The sequence below is a fragment of the Gopherus flavomarginatus genome, chromosome 16, assembly GCF_025201925.1.
Source record: "Gopherus flavomarginatus isolate rGopFla2 chromosome 16, rGopFla2.mat.asm, whole genome shotgun sequence".
NCBI classification, from domain to species: domain Eukaryota; kingdom Metazoa; phylum Chordata; order Testudines; family Testudinidae; genus Gopherus; species Gopherus flavomarginatus.
Window position 1 is genome coordinate 10,254,214 of NC_066632.1, and position 16,713 is coordinate 10,270,926.

At 56.6% G+C, this 16,713-nt stretch overlaps 3 non-coding genes across 3 annotated transcripts; all 3 read left to right on the top strand.

Annotated features, from left to right (window-relative positions):
- The first annotated feature begins 573 nt into the window (after positions 1–573).
- TRNAL-UAA (transfer RNA leucine (anticodon UAA)) lies at positions 574–655 on the top strand. The gene has a single exon. It is a non-coding gene; the product is annotated as a tRNA-Leu (tRNA).
- A 924-nt stretch (positions 656–1,579) lies between these two features.
- Positions 1,580–1,652, top strand: TRNAF-GAA (transfer RNA phenylalanine (anticodon GAA)). The gene has a single exon. It is a non-coding gene; the product is annotated as a tRNA-Phe (tRNA).
- Positions 1,653–3,978: 2,326 nt separating this feature from the next.
- Positions 3,979–4,050, top strand: TRNAQ-UUG (transfer RNA glutamine (anticodon UUG)). The gene has a single exon. It is a non-coding gene; the product is annotated as a tRNA-Gln (tRNA).
- Positions 4,051–16,713: the final 12,663 nt, after the last annotated feature.

The window sequence follows — 16,713 nt, forward strand, 5'->3', positions numbered from 1 at the left end:
GAAAAATGATCAAGGACATTTCAAATGAGAAAAACAAACGAAACCAGAGAAACTCCCACCACACACAGTTTGGGTCTGAATTTTTCTACTGAAATTTGGAGATAATAAAACTCCTTCCTCTGTTGGCCAGAAACCAAAGCTAGACCTCCCCTGCTGTAGCTGTGACTTCTGCTACCAAACCACCAATGTGCTGTCTCCTCTTGTGAGACATTTCTCTGCACAATACTGCTGCTAATCCAGTTATTGACTCCAGGAAACATTTTCCTTAGCCTGGTTCCGTGTGTCACTGGTTTCTATAGCAAATGTCAGTCCCTAGCCCTGTGGTCCGGACAGCCTCATTCGCATCAGGCTTCAAGTTGAGAATAATTTCCTATTCCCGCTCTGTGGGAGGGGAGACTTTTAAACGTGCTCTCTGTGCGACTGCACATGGCTAAGCAAAGAGAACAAACCCAAATCCCCCCTGTGCTTTGGGAGCCAGGTTTGCAGTGGGAATTCTGTAGTTCAGATGACTTCACACCTGGTCATTGTGTTTCTTTACCAGTTTCTCTGGCATTGGGGCACCTTTGCACTTCAGCTGTGATGGCTGAGTGGTTAAGGTGTTGGAGTTAAAATCGAATAGGGTTCCTTTGCACAGGTTCAAATCCTGCTCACAGCGAGGCCTGTGTTTTAGCCAGTATCTTATCCGAGCAATTCCCTGTGTACAACCCCCTGAGACACTCTCAAGTCTCTCCCCACCCCAAGTAAATCCTCTTCTGCTCCTTTCATAGAGATGCCTGGGACACCACCTCCCCCTGTGTCTCTGAGGTGTCAGGCAAACTCTCAGTGCCTGTAGCCTCTGCCACTCACCTAGTGCCCCATAGATCAGCCATAACCCTGGTTCTGCTCCTCTCTCTAGTGTGTGAAAGGAGCCAAGTCAGTGACTCCATGGGATTTGCCCCGGACCCCTCTAGGGCCGGCCCTGAAGGGAAGCACTGACTATCACAGTGACAATACAACTGACCAGCATTGCGGGGGAGGCTGAGGGAGATCCGCACTCATCAGGTCTCTTCTCTCCCCCAAGGTGAGCCAGACACTGCTCTCTCCTGACTCTCACTCTAGCAGCTGGACACTAAGGAGCCATTTCCCCACAGCAAGTGCATTGAGTACCCCTGTGGTGCTGGGGGGGGCCTGGCGCTGCTGCTGGCTCTGGGGCTGGCAGGGGGGTTGATGTCTGCACAGACTCTCAGCTGCCAGTCCGGAGGGGACACTTGAGACCTTACCAGACTGTCTCATTGAAGACGGGGGGTTCAAAGACCTATACAGACGCTCTCCAGAGCACGGAGCAACATCCGCCCATGCAGCCAGGCAATGAGCATTTCTCACAGCCTGGAGCCAAGGGTGAGGTGGCAGCTACTGTTCCAGCTCTTTGGGGACAGGCCCTGTCAGCTAACAGACATTTCTTACTCACCACAGCTAAGGGCGCCGGGTTCCTCCAGTGGGGGTGTGAAGCAGCCATTCTTTTCCTGTCCTTTTTGTGTGCGACTGCTGACAAAAACATCCCAGATAGAGAAGCAACAGGCCAAAGTACTGTCATGCAACGGCCAAAGTAGCTCAGTTGGGAGAGCGTTAGATTGAAGATCTAGAGATCCTTGGTTCAAGCCTGGGCTTTGGCAGTCCCTGTCATTATGCTTTGTGCAGAGATGGCTTGCCCTCTGGGAGCACAGCAGTGCCTCCACCCAAGGTGAGTTTCTGACCTTGGGATCTGCAGTAGGAAAACACAGAAGGGGCTTACTTGCCCCTAGTTGGCCCTCTGACCTTTAATGATGAGAGCTGTCTTTCCCAACATGGTGGGAAGAAAGTGAGGCTAGGGCAGCCTCAGGAATGGTGCCAGAGGGCTGCTAAGCAGGGTTGGGGATGAAAACTCTTCTGTGCAGCTGAGCAAGAGCAGTACCAAGGAAGGGGCATCTGTAAAAGTGACCCCACACACCTCTCCTCCTCTGGGCAGCTGGTGCTGACAGCTCCAAGGGAAGGCTTAAAAGCCACAGAGCAACTGAGGGCAGGACCATATCTAGGTGTGGCCTTCAGACAGGCACAAAAACACCCAGCCAGGCTGCTCCCTGTCATGCCAAATACCCACTGAAGGTCACCAGCATGCAGAGCGGCTGCTGATGCTCTGTAGCCAACATCAGAAGATAGCAGGAAAGCAGGGCCCAGGGCCAGCCCCCATGGTGGGGCCTCTGACTGGTCCCACTCAAGGTATTCACTTTTGCTGTGGGCCAGGAGATTTTACCCCAAGAGGCTTTTCCCAAGCTGGCAAGAAGCAGAGAAACACCCAGGCTCCCAAGACGCTATGTAGCAAGTACCCTCCAGCACAGGGACAGGTGCACACGCTAGCCCAGGCTACCGCCCACTTTCTTTGGTAAGTCAGGAAGGGCAAAGGCTAGACTGGAAGCACCTGGGGCTCCTGCCGCAGCCTTTGTGACACCCAACCCCCAACTCCTTCCCAGGATCTAGCTGAAGCCAGAGCATTGGCCTGAGCAGCCAAGAAGAGGTTCCAACCCTGAAGGGAGCAGGACGTTCAGTACGATAGTAAAACTGCAGAAACACAACCACCTAGAGACTCAAACCCTCAGTTTTCTGATCTACACTCAGACGCCTTATCCGTTAGGCCACATGGTAACATAAGAAAAGACCCTCCAAGCACTTCTTTGGAAAAGGCAGACACTGTGTTTCTCAGGTCATCTACTAAGGGGGGGCTGAGACTCTCTGGGCACAAGAAGTCGAGTTCCCAGGAATACGTGAGACTTAATTCTATGGAGTCAGGTGCAGGGCTTTGGAAGGGAGGCTCAGGCATGGGGGATTGGGGTGCAGCGGATGGACCGGCTGTCTAGGTGTGGAGATTTAGTCACACTGAGGCACAGAAGGGAGGAGGAGGAGTAATCCTGCTGACAGTCAGCGGCTGTGCAGAAAAAGAGGAGGGGTTCTGGGGACAATTTTTGCCTCTCTTTTGCCTATATGCTCGCTCTTGGGGTAAACGGGGAAAATGATCTCAACTAGCTCAGTTGGTAGCACATCAAGCTCTTAATCTGAGGATCCAGGGTTCAAGCCCCTGTCTAGGCACCCAGTTTTAAATTGCCTTGTGTGCCAGGAGCCAAATGATTCTTGGTGCTTCTCTACCAGCCACATGCAGATTTCCAGAATCCATGGCCATTTCCTGGAAAGGTTCCTTTCCTCAGGAATCAGGAGAGAGGCAACATCCACATTACCAGAGGACCTCCTACAGGCATGCTGCTGAAGGCAGCCTGACTGCCACCCTCACAGTGACCGGCAGGCTGTTCCCTGCAGCTTGTCGTCCCAGGCATGCACTTGCTGCGCTGGTGCCTGGAGCTGTCCCTGTCCCTGTCCCTGACCCAGGGCAGAGGACATTGGAAGCTGAACATCCAGAGCTTGCAAGATAAAGGAGCAGGGGGGGTGAGGCCTGGCGGTGTTGGCAGAACAGGAAAGCATCAGAGGGTTCTATGGCAACCAGAGGGATTGACGGAAGTCGGTGAGGGAGGAGTTGGCGGCTTTGTTCCAGCGGTCAGGCAAACACCGCAATATCAAAGAAACCAATGGTGCCAAGTCCTGCAGTGTTGCCTGTGGGATTTCCACAAGAGCATCCAGGCTGGGGAGCCAGTGATCCTGTGACTGTACAACCGGATCAAGTGACAGCTGCCCGAGTTCCATGAGATGAGGCTGCAGCTGGCCGATATGAGCGGGAGCACCGAGTGAAGGGAGGGGCGTCCTCCCCTGACATTTTTGCAGCCTGCAGGGAATGGAGACCAAGCAGGGGGATGTGGGGACTCAGGGCAGGACCCGCGGATCCCATAGTGCAGGACAACAGTCGCTGGAGGAGGAGAGAGAGTCCTGCGAGAGGAAGCCGCTGGTGGGAAGCAATAAGTGCAAAGTGCAAATCAGTCAGCCGAGAGACACAGGGGTCTAGAAAACAAAATGGGAGCAGGTTCCATGGTGTAATGGGCAGCACTCAGGACTTTGAATCCTGGAATCTGAGTTCAAATCTCAGTGGGACCTCCTGCAGATATTGTAGTTTGCTGCAAAGTCTTGGAGCTCAATGTGTATAGTTACTTTCTACTGGGTAACTTCAGCAAGGTTTTTTTCTCCTCCTCATGGGTCACTGATGCCCACTGGAGATAGGTCTCTGGTCCAGCTGGCCGCTATAGGGTGGGGTCCTAGAACTTAACAGTCTGGCTAGAGATTCCTGCGGGTTGACCTGATGGTTTTGGTTTCTTGCTGCTTCATCTGATGTCCACACTTTGGTCCCTGTAGCTGCAGCTCTTCCTCTTGCCACCATGGCATTTAAAGGAAGGAGTGCCAGGGCCAGGCTTCCCAGGGCTGGAGCCCAGCACACCTCTCCTCCTCTGGGCACCTAGAGCAGAGGCGGCTGGCGCTGACAGCTCCAAGGGAAGGCTTAAAAGCCACACAACAACCGAGGACAGGGCAAGAGGAGGGCAGGACCATGCCTATGTGTGGCCTTCAGACAGGCACAAAAACACTCAGCCAGCCTGCTCCCTGCCATGCCAAACACCCACTGAAGGCCACCCACAGACCAGCATGCGAGGCAGCTGCTGATGCTTTCTGGCTGTTATCGAAGAGGGTAGGAAAGCAGGGCCAGCCCCCCTGGTGGGGCCTCTTACCATTCCCACTCAAGGTGCTCACTTTTGCCATGGGGCAAGAGATTTTACCCCAAGAGGCTTTTCTCCAGCTGGCGAGAAGCAGAGAAACACCCAGGCTCCATGTAGCAAACCACCTCAAACACAGAGACTGGCGCACATTTGGAAGAGGGAAACTGCTCTACACACTAGCCTGGGCAGCCGCCCATTTTCTTTGGCAAGTCAGGAAGGGCAGAGGCTACACTGGAAGCACCTGGGGCTCCTGCCCCAGCCTTTGTGATGCCCATTCCCCCCAACTCCTTCCCAGGGCTCTAGCTGAAGCCAGAGCATTGGCCTGAGCAGCCAAGAAGAGGTTTCAGCCCTGAAGGGAGCAGGACTTTTAGCCCAAAGGTAAAGCTGTACAAGCACAACCACGAAGGGACTCAAACTCTCAATCCCCTGATCCGAAATCAGATGCCTTATCCATTAGGCCACGGGGTCACATAAAAAAGGCACTCCAGGCACTTCTTTGGAAAAGGCAAACACTGATGCATCCAACGAAGTGGGGATTCACCCACGAAAGCTCATGCTCCAATATGTCTGTTAGTCTATAAAGTGCCACATGACTCTTTGCTGCTTTTGCAGACGCTGTGTTTCTCAGGTCAGCTACTGAGGGGGGCCGAGACTCTCTGAGCACAAGAAGTCAAGTTCCCAGTGAGATGTGACACTTAATTCTCTGGAGCCGGGTGCAGGGCTTTGGCAAGGAGGCTCAGACATGGGGGACTGTGGTGCTGCAGATGCGGGAGCTGCGGAGATTTAATCTTACTGAGGAGGAGGAGGAGGAATCCTGCTGATAGGCAGTGTCCCGGACCGGTGCAACCACTAGGAGAACTAGTCAGCTGCCTAGGGTGCCAAGTGGTTGGGGGAACCAAAAGCCACACTCAGATGAGGCAGTGGAGAGGAGGTAAGCTGGGGAGGGGGCTTGGGGGCGTGCGGGGAGAGGGGCTTCCCGCAGCAAGTAACAAGGGCGGGGGCGTGCAGAGGAACCGCTTCCTGTCCCAGCTCACCTCTGCTCTGTTTTCTCCCCTGAGCACGCCGCCCCCACTCTAATTCTCCTCCCCTCCTATGCTTGTCGCACTAAACAGCTGATTGGCACTGCAAGCCTGGGAGGCAGGAGAAGTGGAGCAGTGCCGGCGTGCTCAGGGGAGAAGGCAGAGCAGTGGGGAGCTGGGGCTGGGAGATGCTGCAGGAGGGGCTGCCTGGCTCTTCCCCATGGCCCCTGCCCCTGCTCCGCCCCAGTCCCGCCCTCCTGCCCCTGCACTCACTGCATGGTAAGTAGAGTGACCCAGCCCCAGCCTGGTCCACTCCCCTGGTTCCCAGCCATGCCGCCAGCAAGTGCTGTGGGGTGGTTATCCCCTCCCCCCAAACTTGGGAGCCATGGGAGTTCTATGGCCCTGGGTCTCTCATCCCTCCATCCCTCCTCTGCCCCCAATATCCCTCCTGGGCTCTGTGGGGCTGAGTCTCTCTCTCTGCCCCTGTGCTCCCCCCTGCACAGCATGTCCTGGGAGAGACTCAGTTTCCCTGGACCAACATTTCACCACTCCACACATGTCTCTTCTGTTCCCCACCTCCCTCCACCCCACCTCATTTTCCCTGCACTCCAGGTTGGGTCTCTGCCAACCTCCTCTCCTCTCCTCCTGACCCCAATATCTCCTGCCCCTATGGGTCTATGGGGCTGAGTCTCTCCCTCCCTTCATCCCCTCCCCAAATATCTCCCTGCCCCAGGCTGTGACGTGCTATGATGTGTGCTGGGGCTGTGATGTGCTGGGGCCAGGGCTGGGTTTTTGCCACCCCAAGCAGCGGGGAAAAAAAAACAATCCACGATCGCAATCGGCGGCTGCTCCATTGCGCTGCCTTTTTCTTCGGTGGCAATTTGGTGGCAGCTCCTTCCCTCCGAGAGGGACCGAGTGACCTGCTGCCGAATTGCTGCCAAAGAGCCCGACGTGCCGCCCCTTCCCCTTGGCTGCCCCAAGCACCTGCTTGCTGAGCTGGTGCCTGGAGCCGGCCTGGCTGGGGCTGTGACGTGCGCTGGGGCTGTGACGTGCTGTGACCTGCTCACTCCCCAAGGGCAACTCACTCCCTTGAAACCAGCAGGACAGAAGGTGTCACGTGTCCGTGGGCGGGGTTATGCAGATGAGCAGTGTCTGGCGGCAGTACGGGGAGCAGCGAGATGAACCGAAGGAGCCGGGCAGAGAGAATTCTCTGTGTGTGGACAGAATCCGGCGTGGGGAGTTCGTGTGGGGAGTGCCTGCACCGGAGTCACTTTGGGGCAGTGATTGCCACTGAGCTACGTAGTGACAAAAGGTGTGTGAATGGGGTGTGGTGCCTGGCTGGGAGCAGCTTGTGGTGATAAGAAAAGGGGTGGGAGCAAGAGGTCCTGTCCTAGCAGGGGGGTGTATACCCTGAGAGGGTGTTTTGTGGGTGCAAGTAGGTTTGGGGGTTTTTTGCAATGACAAGGGGTGTCTGCAGCTAGAACCCTCCTAACCCCACTAGTTTTCTCTATGTTGGGGGGGGGCAGATTCTGTGATGTCACATTCCCTGGGGGAGGAGTTTGAATCATAACTCCAGAGTGGGAGAACAACTCCCCCCGACTCCTGCTCAGTCTCCACTAGGGGGCTGGGCTGGGCTCTCGAGGGAGGGAAGCACAGGGAAAAACAGTCTCCCCTATGGAACTCAGGAGTCCTGGATCCCAGTCCCCCTGCTCTAGACCCCTTCCACTTCCAGAGCCAAGGATAGAACCCAGGGGTCCTGGTGTCCAGCCCCTCCCTGCTCTGACCACTAAACCCCACTGCCCTCCCAGGGTGGTGCAGGGGTCACTGGGTCTGTGTCCCAGCTCTGCTAAGGGCCTTGACTGATTTTCCCTAAGTGCTTCCTTCTGAATCTAGCCGATGAAGTGGGAATTCACGCACGAAAGCTCATGCTCCAATACGTCTGTTGGTCTATAAGGTGCCACAGGACTCTTTGCTGCTTTTAAAGATCCAGCACATCTGCCCTCTCTCCCCGGTCACTGCCCACCCTCGTGTGGGGGCACCAGCACTGTGCCGAGTAGTGATGGACAATTGTCCAAGCTGGCCCAGGGGAGACGTGTGTGTCCCTGCTGCCTTCTGCTGAGCCCTGCTCTGTGTGTGTGTGCATCTGTGACACTGTGTCAGTGTGTTGCTAGGCTAACCAGTAGGAAATGGCTTTGCAGGATTTTGTATTCTGCAGCAAGTGACACACACACACACACACAAAGGGACTCACACAATCCCAATAATACTCACATACAACACACCCAGAGGGACATGTTAGTCCAACCCCCCAGAAAGAGAAACATTCACACCCCCAGCCACACTCACAATAACCCCCCCACACACACCATAACATTCACAGTTGTGCTCAGAGACACAACTGCACGCAGTTCACTCCCACTGCTCCAAATACAAGGACCTCCTGCCCCACACAGCATGTGCCAAGGCCTGTTGAACTCACTGCCACGAGACAGCTACCAATGAGAATGACCCCCTCGTGCTGGATCATCTGCTTAGCCCCCCACTCCCTCTTGGGGCATGCTGTGCAGCGTGGCTGGGGATTGTGCAATAGCAGGCTGGGGCCGGGTCACTCCACTTCCTGCAGGAAGTAGCCAACCCCCTGTCACCCACAGAGGCCTGGGACCAGCCCCCCTGTGCTTCCCCACACACAGGCCTGGGGCCTCAGCCTGCTCTGCTCCCCTGGCTCCCAAGTTTGGGGAGAGAGGAGAACTGCCCCACAGCACTCGCCGGCAGCATGGCTGGGAACCAGAGGAGTGGACCATGCAGTGAGTGCAGAGGCGGAGGGGCGGGGGGGCAGGGCTGAGGCGGAGCAGGGGCGGGGGCCATGGCAAAGAGCCAGGCAGCCCCCCCTGCAGCAGCTCCCCAACCCAGCTCACCTCCCCTCTGCCTTCTCCTCTGAGCACGCTGGTGCCGCTCCACTTCTCCCGCCTCCCAGACTTGCGGTGCTAATCAGCTGTTTAGTGCGGCAAGCCTGGGAGGGGAGGAGAATTAGAGCGGGGGCAGCGTGCTCAGGGGAGAAGACGGAGCAGAGGTGAGCTGGGACAGGGAGCAGTTCCCCTGCATGCCCCCACCCCCATTACTTGCTGCGGGCAGCCCTCTCCCCACACCCCTCCTGCTAACCTCCACTCCTACCCTGCCTCTTCCCCCAAGACCCCTCCTCCCGCTCACTGCTCTCGGCCCCCTCCCCACCCTCACTCACTCTTACGGTCATTACAAAGTGGCAAGGCAGAGCCCTCCCATTTTTAAAAGTCCTGGGGTGTTGTTCGCCCCTGTTCAGGCACCCCTGGGTCCCAGCACTTCACAAAGCTCTCCCTGATTTCAGCTGTTAGTGAGGGATCCTCACTGCTAGCGCAGACTGGGCAGTTTGTTGGATGAGAGACACTGTCCCAAAGCAGGACGAATGCTCAGACCTGGTGATCAGTGATTTCAGATCTGTTGGTCTGCAGCAAGACTCTACAGTGAGTCTCAGTCAGCTCTGTTATTACACAGGGACGAACAAAAGGGTCAAATGGTGCCTGGAAGCCTTAAGAAGAATCCACCCCACCAAGTACAACACTTGTTGATACCAGCTCCTAACCCCACTGAGAATGTTTTGGGGTCACTCCTTGCCTTTATTAACCTAGGGGACTGAGAGACTAGGAATTAACAGGTGCTCCAGTGGCACAATTGATTAGCACACAGTACTTATAGGGCAGTGCTGAGGTTGTGAGTGCAAACCTCCCCTGGATCACTGGTTTTCATTAGCCAAATGGCTTCACCCCCTCATTTGGCCCTATGGAATGTAGAATTCTAGCCCTGGGGACATTGAAGCAACGTAAGAATCAAAAATACTCCTTCACTTATTACCTCTTCTCCAGAGTGCAGGTCAGAATCTACAATCCTTTCTCCCCCACCAGCCCCTGTGCCAGGATCCCTCAAGCAGAGCCTGGAGTCCTGCCCATCCTTGACCCCTGAGCCTGGAGGGAGAGGAGCAAGGAGCCATTGTTAGAGGGCTTTCCCTTCCCCTGCCCACTTCCCTGGCTCTTGTCACACAGACAGCAAGCAGCAAAAGACCAGAAGTCCGAAGCGCAGACAGAAGGATGTTTACTGGGGTTAGTTTCCAAGCAAGCAGATTCCAAAGCCCTTCACACCAGTCAGGCTGATCTCTATACACGGACAGAGTCCGTTCCCCAGTGTTCCCTACCCAGCTCTGACACCACAGAGCGTTTACCCCACATCCCTACAGACAATTCTTTCCTGGGTGTCCGGCTGGTGAGTCTTGCCCACATGCTCAGGGTTTAGCTGATCACCATATTTGGGGTCAGGAAGGAATTTTCCTCCAGGGCAGATTGGCAGAGACCCTGGGGGGTTTTCACCTTTCTCTGCAGCCTCGGGCACGGGTCACTTGCTGGAGGATTCTCTGCACCTTGAAGTCTTTAAACAACGAGTTGAGGACTTCAATAGCTCAGACATAGGTCAGGGGTTTGTTACAGGAGTGGGTGGGTGAGAGTCTGTGGCCTGCGTTGTGCAGGAGGTTGGACTAGACGATCATAATGGTCCCTTCTGACCTTAAAGTCTATGAGTCTATGAGCTCTGACACTGCAGAGTGTTTACCTCACGTCCCCCTTCCCAGCTCCGACAGTCCAGAGCCTTGCCTGTGTCCCTGTTCCCTGTTCCCTATTCCCATCCCCCCGTTAGCAAGCATGATTCCAATTTCCCCGCCCACTGCCTGTTTGACCCCAGTTTATACGGTAATATTCTCAGCGAGACCTTAACCAATCATTTTACTGAAATGTAATTAACCAATTCTAACCTATTGTAACAGAATTCTCTAACCAATTACATCCCACTCCCCTAATTAACTTACACCCAGTAAAATTAATTCTGCAGCAGACAGAAAGAATTAGAGGACCAGACAGATTGACAACAGAAAAGCGGGGCCATAAAGATAAACTCTACAGAAATGACGGTTTCACAACCACAACCATTGAGAAGAGATTTCTTGCCAGACCGGATGCTCCCTTAAGATCTGTTTCTTTATCTGGTGGTGATGGGCACTATTGGGACAGGATCATCTTCCTAACAGCCCAACCCCACCTTAGTTCAGTGTGACGGGTTTGGGAGGTGAGGATGTGACCGTTCACTTCCCAGTGTATGGCTGCCCCTGCTGCTTAGCCAAAGGCCTTAGCCTACTGTCAAGGTTTTTTCCCCACTCTGAACTTTAGGGTACAGATGTGGGGGACCTGCATGGACCCTTCTAAGCTTAATTACTAGCTTAGATATGGTAACACTGCCACCATCCAGAAGTTAGTGTCTGGATCACTCCCTGTCTCCCCAAAACATTCCCCTCCCTGGGCAGCCTTGAGAGGCGTCACCAATTCCCTGGTGAACACAGATCCAAACCCCTTGGATCTTAAAACAAGGAGAAATTAACCATCCCCACTCCTTTTCCCCTACCAATCCCTGGTGAGTCCAAACCCAATACCCTTGGATCTTAAAACAAGGAAAAATCAATCAGGTTCTTAAAAGAAAAAACTTTTAATTAAACAAAGAAAGATAAAAATCATCTCTGTAAAATCAGGATGGAAAATACTTTTCAGATTTATATAGCCCAGAGGAAACCCCTCTGGCCTTAGGTTCAAAGTTACAGCAAGCAGAGGTAAAATCCTCTCAGCAAACAAGGATCATTTACAAGTTGAGAAAACAAAAACAAGACTAACATGCCTTGCCTGGCTAATTACTTACAAGTTTGAAACATGAGAGACTGATTCAGAAAGATTTGGAGAGCCTGGATGGACGTCTGGTCCCTCTTATTCCCAAGAGCGAACAACCCCCAAAACAAAGAGCACAAACAAAGACTTCCCTCCACCAAGATTTGAAAGTATCTGTCCCCCATTGGTCCTCTGTGCAGGTGTCAGCCAGCTTTATGGAGCTTCTTAACCCTTTACAGGTAAAAGAGACATTAACCCTTAACTATCTATTTATGACACTTACGAACAAGGGCTCAGACTCTCCTAGGGAGAGAAGGCCCAGACAGGCAGACTGGGACTTTGGTTCTTTGTTTTATAACCCTGTCACTAGCTGAGTGATAAAAATACACCTAAGTTCTTAAAGTCTAGGCCTGTACAAGCAACCTGAATAGCTCTATTCTAACAGCCATCGGTCCCTGTGGTAAAATCTATTCAGGGTTGTCCCTAGACATTTTTGTGCCCTACACAACACCCCGTCCCCCAGTCCGAGCTGGCAGAGCGGAGCAGGCTGTTGCCAGGTCACTCCACTTCCCGCCGCCCGGTAATTGCAGGGCAGGCCAGACCCCACACTCACGGGGCAGTGGGAAGTGGAGGATCCAGCCCCAGCCTGCTGCACTCTGCTCCCAGCCTTGGAACTTGGGCGGTGGGGGGAAACGCCCCCCAGCACTCACCAGCGCCCCAGCAGGGATCTGGTGGAGCAGAGCAGGCTGGGGCCAGGTCGTTCCACTTCCCGACGCCCGGTGAGTGCAGGATGAGACTGATCCCTCCTGCAGTCCACCGGGATGCAGCTAAGGGGAAGGGGTGGAGGGGGGGGGGGAATGGAGTGGAGCAGGGGTGGGGAGAGGCAGCATGGGGGCAGGACAGGAGTGGGGGCTTTGGGGAAGAGGCGGAGCAGGGGCAGCTTTCCTGGCCGTCTCAGCCAGCCGGGGATCGGGCTGGCCGCCGGAGCAGTACGCAGCTGCGTAGGGCACCAGGAAAAATGGGGCAACTTGGTGTCTCCACATCCTTTCACCAGGCAATGTCCCTCTAGTGTGTGCTGTCTTCATAGGCCCTTTCTCAGTCTTTCTCACCCTCCTGTTTTGAGTCTCCTGTGTCCCTGCTTTCAAGCACAGACTAACTCTGGCTGTTCAGGAGAGGGGAGGACCATGCCCATGTGTGGCCAGCAGACAGCGACAAAGACCCCTGGCCAGCCTGCTCCCTGCCATGCCAAACACCCACTGAAGGCCACCTGCAGACCAGCAGGCGAGGCGGCTGCTGATGCTCTGTGGCCAACATCAGAAGAAGGTAGGAAAGCAGGGCCAGCCCCCGGTGTGGCCTCTGTCTGTTCCCACTCACAGTGCTCACTTTTGCAGTGGGGCAGGAGATTTTACCCCAAAAGGCTTTTCCCCAGCTGGCGAGAAGCAGAGAAACACCCAGGCTCCCAAGGTGCTATTTACCAAGCCCCCTCAAGTACAGGGACAGGCGCATATTTGGAAGAGGGAAACTGCTCTACACGCCAGCCCAGGCAGCTGCCCAGTTTCTTTGGCAAGTCAGGAACAGCAAAGGCTAGACTGGAAGTACTTGGGGCTTATGTCCCAGCCTTTGGGATGTCCAACACCCGACTCCTTCCCGGGGCTCTAGCTGAAGCCAGAGCATTGGCCTGAGCGACCAAGAAGAGGTTCCAGCCCTGAAGGAAGCAGGACTTTCAGCACAATAGTAAAACTGCACAAGCTCAACCATGAAGGGACTCGAACTCTCAATCACATGATGCAAATTCAGATGCTTTATCCATTAGGCCATGTGGTGACATAAGAAAAACCTCTCCAAGCACTTCTTTAGAGAAGACGGACACTGTGTTTCTCAGACTTAGGTCATCTACTGACAGGGGCCGAGACTCTCTGGGCACAAGAAGTCGAGTTCCCAGTGAGATGTGAGACTTAATTCTATGGAACCAGGTGCAGGACTTTGGCAGGGAGGCTCAGGCATGGGGTATTGAGGTGCAGCAGATGGACCGGCTGTCTAGGTGCAGAGATTTAGTCGCACCGAGGCACAGGAGGGAGGAGAAGGAGGAATCCTGCTGATGGTCAGTGGCTGTGCAGGAAAAAGGGTGTTGATTCCCCCATCCTAAATGGGCTGGTTGGCTTGACCCTTCTCCCCTCTGCAGAGCATGGTGGGGACTGCAGCTCACCCCTTGTGGGGCAAGAGGGTACAGGTGCAGGGCGCTGGGCTCTGATGGACCTTGAAGTCAGATCCGTTGGGGTGGGCTGGGGTGGGGTGGGGCAGGGCAGGGCAGGGCTGTGGTTTACGTTTTGCCTTGCCTGGTGCTGGGCCATTGCACAATCCCCAGCCATGCCGCACAGCGCACCACAAGAGGCAGGGGAGCAAGCAGATGATCCAGCACAAGGGGGGAGAGGAAATGTGGTTGGGGAGAGGAAAGGCCTTGGGTTGCACTGAGGGAGTGCAGATCAGGGGTGACACCTCAGAAACCTGCAGCAAAGGGATGGACAGGTGGGCTGCGTGGATAGAAAAGGCAGCGAGCCTAAAAGGGGAGTGGGGTCTAATGGTCAGAGCAAGTGGGGGTTGGGCTCTATCCCTGGCTCTGGGAGTAGAGGTGGGTCTAGAGGTGAGAGCAGGGGGACTGGGAGCCAGGACTCCTGGGTTCCATAGTGGCGGCTGTTTTTTCCTGGGTCTCCCTCCCTAGAGGTCCCAGCCCAGCCCCCTAGTGGAATCTGACTGGGGGAGGGGGTTGCCCTGCCACTCCAGATTCGTGATTCGAACCCCTCTCCCCACGGGCTCTGACATCACAGAATGTCCCCCCAAGTCAGAAAGTAGGAGCCCCTCCCAACATGCAGAGGAAGCTAATGAGATTCTAGGGGGTCTCTGGCAGAGGTGACAGCACCCACCAGACACCCACTCATGATTGCAAGGAGAACCTCCTGCACAGCCCCCTGCTACGAGGGACCGGGGGCGCCCAGCCAGGGTCAGGAGGTGTGCTCCCCCTGAGCCCCTCCCCCGTTACTCCAGGATCTGAGCATCTTCCTAATTCGCAGGGTAATTCTCCTCCCAGGCTCGTGCGAGGGTGGGAAGCGCCACCAGCCCCATTTCCCAGACGGGAGAACTGAGGCCCAGAGAGGCTGAGTGATGTGCCCAAGGATACCCAGGAAGTCTGTGGCAGAGCAAAGCATGTTTCTGCCTCCTCACTCCCAGGTCTGGCCTGCTCCTGGGTCACTGGATGGTGCGGGGGGGGGCGCCTCGGGGCAAGGGGCAGTGCAAGTGGGGGCCTTAGGGGAAGGGGCAGTGCAGGAGCGGGGTCCCAGGAGAAGGAGCAGTGGGAGGGCAGGGTCTCAGGGGAATGTGAGGGGGCGGGTCCCAGGTGAATGGGTGGTGTAAGGGTGGGGTCTCAGGTGAATGGGTGGTGCAGGGGCGGGGGCCCAGGAGAAGGAGCAATAGGAGGGCAGGGTCTCAGGGGAATGTGAGGGCAGGGTCTCAGGTGAATGGGTGGTGCAGGGGCGGGGTCCCAGGAGAAGGAGCAGTGGGAGGGCAGGGTCTCAGGGGAATGCGAGGGCAGGGTCTCAGGTGAATGGGTGGTGCAGGGGCAGGGTCCCAGGAGAAGGAGCAGTGGGAGGGCGGGGTCTCGGGGCAATGTGAGGGCGGGGTATCAGGTGAATGGGTGGTGCAGGGGGGTCTCGGGCAATGTGAGGGCAATGTTCCAGATGAATGGGTGGTGCAGGGGCAGGGTCCTGAGCACCCGAACTGTACCTCCAGGGGCCTAATACCTGAGGGCCCCAACCCCAGCTCCAGGGGCCCAGACCCTGGGGCCCCAAACCAGCTCCAGTGGACCAACCCCTGAGCGCCCGAACCACAGCTACAGGGGACGAACCCCTGAGGGCACCAACCCCAGCTCCAGGGGCTCAACCCCTGAGGGATTCAACCCCAGCTCCAGGGGCCAAACCCCTGAGCGCCCGAACCATAGCTCCAGGGGCCTAACCCCTGGGGACCCAAACCCCAGCTCCAGGATCGCCCGAATAATAGCTACAGGGGCCTAAACCCTGGGGCCTCAACACACGCTCCAGGGGCCCAACCCCTGAGCCCCAGAACCATAGTTTCAGGGGCCTAACCCCTGGGGGCCCCAACCCCAGCTCCAGGGGCCCAACCCCTGAGCGCCCGAACCGGAGCTCCAGGGCCTAACCTCTGGGGGCCCAAACCCAGCTCCAGGGGCCCAACCCCTAGGGGCCCCAACCTCAACTCAGGGGCCCAACCCCTGAGCGCCCCGACCCCTAGCTCCAGGGGCTTAATCCCTGGGGGCCCAAACTCCAGCTCCAGGGGTCCAAACCCTGGGCGCCCAAACCCTAGCTCCAGGGGCCTAACACCTGGGGGCCCCAACCCAGCTACAGGGGCTCAACCCCTGAGCGCCCGAACCATACCTCCAGGGCCCAACCCCTGGGGCCCCAACCCCAGATCGAGGGGCCTAACCCCTGGTGCCCTCGACCCCCGCACCAGGGTCCTAACCGCTGAGCACCCGAACCATAGCTCCAGGGGCCTAACTCCTGGGGGCCCCAACCCCAGCCCCAGGGGCCTAACCCCTGGGGGCCCTAACCCAAGCTGCAGGGGCCCAACCCCTGGGGACACCAACCCCAGCTCCAGGGGCCCAACCCCTGAGCGCCCGAACCATAGCTCCAGGGGCCTAACCCCTGGGGGCCCCAACCCCAGCTCCAGGGGCCCAACCCCTGAGCGCCCGAACCATAGCTCCAGGGGCCCAACTCCTGAGCGCCCGAACCATAGCTCCAGGGGCTTAACCCCTGGGGGCCCCAACCCTAACTCCAGGGGTCTAACCCCTCGGGGCCCCAACCCAGCTCCAAGGGCCCAACCACTGGGGCTCTCGACCCCAGCTCCAGGAGCCCAACCCCAGAGCGCCCGAACCATAGCTCCACTGGCACAACCCTGGGGGCCCCAACCCCAGCTGCAAGGGCCCAACACCTGAGCGCCCGAACCATAGCTCCACTGGCACAACCCTGGGGGCCCCAACCCCAGCTCCAGGGGCCCAACCCCTGGGGCCCTCGACCCCAGCTCCAAGGGCCCAACCCCTGAGCGCCCGAACCATTGCTTCAGGGGCCCAACCCCTGGGGCCCCAGACCCAGCTCCAGGGGCCAACCCCTGGGGGCCTCACCCCAGCTCCAGGTGCCCAACCCATGATCGTCCGAACCATAGCTGCAGGGGCCCAATCCTGAGCCCCCGAACCATAGCTCCATGGGCCCAACCCTGGGGGCCCCAATACCAGCTCCAGGG